The sequence below is a fragment of the Cryptomeria japonica genome, chromosome 1 (assembly GCF_030272615.1).
Source record: "Cryptomeria japonica chromosome 1, Sugi_1.0, whole genome shotgun sequence".
Lineage (NCBI taxonomy): Eukaryota > Viridiplantae > Streptophyta > Pinopsida > Cupressales > Cupressaceae > Cryptomeria > Cryptomeria japonica.
The window spans coordinates 458,222,698-458,226,593 of NC_081405.1; positions in this window are offsets into that span (position 1 = coordinate 458,222,698).

A 3,896-nucleotide genomic window follows, 5' to 3' on the forward strand; every position below is an offset into this window, starting at 1 on the left:
TTAAGAATGAGGTGAGACCAATCTAAGGAGAGATATCCACCGACCTTGGTGGTGAAATCTCGGGACAAATAGAGGCCAAAAATAGGGGGGATGTCAATGATTGCTACCTCTTGGGTCACTGTGATGCTAGGGCAAGCGAATAGGGTGAGCGGAAGGCTTTTTATAATGCCCACAGTCTAGACTCTATTTCCATCTAATTGCATGACTCCTTTGCTCACAGGCTCATATTACAAATTTAGAACCTCTGCTATTTGCTTAGGCATTACCATGGTACTAGCACCGAAGTCGATCATGGAGTTGAGCAATTTATCTCCAACAATAAGAGTCAAAAAGAAAGGGTTGGGTTTCGGCTTACCTTCGCTTATGATAGCAATGCCTTCAAGGCCTTCATTGGTAAGTACCGTCGGGGTCTGTGATTGGTCACCTGAAACAGGTCCACCACTTTTTGTGTGTGATCTGGTTGTCATTGGCTTAGCAGATCTCTTTTCGGTTTCATCAAGTGCTTCCCGCAAATGATCTATTTTCTTTGGAATGGTGAGGATATCCCATAAGGATACATTCACGGGAGCCTTCTTCAATTGCTCCACTATATCAAGAATGGTGGGAACGGAAGCCTTGGATTCTTTGGCCTTATACGGTATAAAACCTTTCGCCTTTAGGGGACTAGAATTCACACCTGATTGTTCCATCGGATTTTCTATATTTTCTCTTGGTTGCCGAATCACGGGTTCTCCCATAAACTGTCGCTTAGAGCGGAGGTTATAATCAGACTGTACCTGCAACATCTTGGAAAATGAGGTGGAAGCATCATTTGTGAGAACAGTTTCCTCCTCTTCCATCCATGAAAAGAGAGTGTGGTCTGGAGCAATCTCGGCCTCTTGTTCCATCGATACACTATGCATTTGAGTGGTCAATGAGGCATTATCCATACCTGGAGAAGCGTAGACCCCCGCATCCAGGCTCATTCCTTGGCTTCTTTGTTTCACGACCTTCTGCTGTAGATTTCCTCTTGGACAGTTCCTTGGCATGTGAGCATCATTGCAAGGAAAGCACCAGGAATTGGTACCATCCGCTAGATTGTTCTGGCCAACAATCAACTCTTTGTTATGGTTAGGGGGAATGGCAAGTGCAGAGGGGTCAACACAGGGACAAGTTGGTTATTAGGTAGTCCTTGATTAGCTCTTATACACCTCGATATTGGTTTGGTTGGTAAGGAGGTCTCTCACCTTGATAATTTTGAAAGGGGGTTTAGCAGGAGCCTGCTACCTTTTGAGGTTAATGATTTCGTTCGAAAAACTTCTAAGCAAATTCTTCATGTCATTTACCTCTACGGCCAGAGTAGAAGAAGAAGAAGTACTCACTTGTTAAGCATTCGGGTATGTATACGTGGATTGAGGGGTGGAGGTGCTCGGAGATGGCGGCTCGGGTTCTTGGCTTGTCAGTTCTAGAAAAATCGGCATGGGTGGCCTCGGAGGAAGCTTTCCTGCATCAATTAGGTTATTTTTCGTCCGAACAGCTAGCTCATAGGTGTTCGAAAGAGTGCTACCTCCTAAGGACTGGATCATGACAGATATGTCGGAATTGAAAGCTTTAAGGTAGAAAACAAAAGCCATATCTGTCGGAGGCCAAGAAGATAAGGGTATTCTTTGTCATGTCTTCTAGAATCTGGTGTTGAAGTCAGTTATAGCCTCTTGTGGAGCCCCCCTTATCATTATCATCTGTTGCATAAGAGAAGATCTATCTCCTTTCTCAGTAAATTGTTCAAAAACCCGACCTCCCATATGGTCCCAGCTTCCTATTGAGTTTGGCATGAGAGATCTGTACCAGTCTTGTGCTTTTCCCTTGAAAGAAGTTGCGAGCAATCTTAACGCTACATTTTGTTCTATGACATTGTGTACAATGCACACGTCGACCACATCTTGCAAATGCTCCTTAGGGGTCTTAGAACCATCCCCTATGAATTTCGGTAATGCTTTTAAGGCAGAAGTAGGGATAGCACCCCATTGAGTAGGAGGGGTTGGTGCGATAAGAGCACTTCCACTATCCCAAGTGACAAAATTTCTTGGAGGTTGGATTGCCATTGGCATGTGAGCTACCTGGACAGGGATTTGCACTCCAACTCCTGATACTTCTTGGACCGCGACTAGGGGTGGTAATAATAAGCTCGGATTTGTTACAGATTGACTAGCCTATGGCTCATACACCCTCTTTAAACATAAACAAAATGGTCCCACCAAGCTTGCTAGAAAAATAACTGTTGATCGATAAAAATACTTCTATGAAAATAACCTTATGGGAAACTCGGTGATGGGGAACTTGTGCATGTTCACTAAGTGACCTCTGGGATTTTAGAAGTCGACTCTTCGTACATGAGGGGAGAAAAAGGAAAGAATGTAAATTTTTAAAAAAACTATTCTATAGCAATGCGCTGAAATGATTTTAGTATACAATAAGCACATAGAAACTTCACAACGTGTAGCTCTGAGGCTCATTCAACAATCTACATGCCCAGAAAATCGAGATTAAAATGTAAACAACAATTTAGTTTAATTTGCAGAGTCTCATAGCATATATTCTTGAAGTTATACTGAATTACAAAATGCACAGAAAGATGTTCTTGCACATTGAAATATAGTGATCATAAAGGCCAAAGGCACAATTTGACCATCACAGTCTCAAAAACACAATCACAAATTAAAGGCGTAATTCTCCTAGCAATTGCATATATTTTCTTCCCAAAATTTTGAGCCCTTATAAGAGAAAAAGGCACTACTTAAATAGAAAGGTGGCCAACGGCCTAGCGGAGAGAACAGAGAGAGAAACAAAAACCAAAACACTATTGGCAGCGCCATTAACAACCATCAAAACACCCGATCAGAAGCTGGATTAAGACAACTTTGGCCTCTAGCACAACTCCCACCAAATCTTCTAACATCGGATCAAAAGAAAGAATCTGCAATTGATATTCAACCGCATGTTGTTGGCGACAAAGGCCCCACTACTTCGAAAAGCAAAACAAGTTCACTCGACGGTTGCCTCAAATGCAACATGGCGGCAGGAGGGAGCTCCTTGGGGAAGAAACAAAAATGCATAAGATGCCTTGTGAGGATCTGCCACGTAGCATGAATGTCAACACCTTTTAGAGATGTGGTCCCACCAATAGAGAGCGACAAAGTAACTTGCCATGTGTCAGCATCTCTCAGCACCTTGGCAACGGGAAAAAGAAAGCCTGAACAACATGCCGCCACATGGAAGACACGAGGAAGCAAAAATAGAACTCTATTTTGGAAAAAAAAAAAAAAAAAACTCCCTGAAAGGGAAACGATAGATGAAAGTCTACACTAACTACTATTTTAATTAATTGCTCCTTTTAATAAGTAAACTTCTATTTTTTTCAAAGACCAATTCGCAAAGAAATTATCCATTTATTCCAACCCCACCTATTAATGTTCTTCTGAATTTGTTCACAAATGAAATGATATTGTATTCCTATGTGCTTAACTTTCCCGTGATACCTTAAAGTATTTGACATGGCAATACAACTTTCGTTGTCATACATCAATATTATTAGTTGTGTTTGAGAAACCCCAATGTCTTAAAATAATATTCTCAACCATATTAATTCCTTTGATACTAGTGTAATTGTTGGTGTGAAATTAGGATTTCACCAATTAGGATAGTAAGACTACCAATTTCACAAAATTAACTATTACATTAAAAGAGGGGGCAAATTCAATAGATCTAGCCACAATTCAATTAGGAAAGGGCTTGAAACACTAATTAAATTTACTTATTTGTTGTCTCCCCCTTTTGAGTTGAAGTTTGATTTGAATTGTAAATTCTAGGGCAAATCAATGGATGATTAGAGAAAAACAATGATAATAGAATGCTACAGA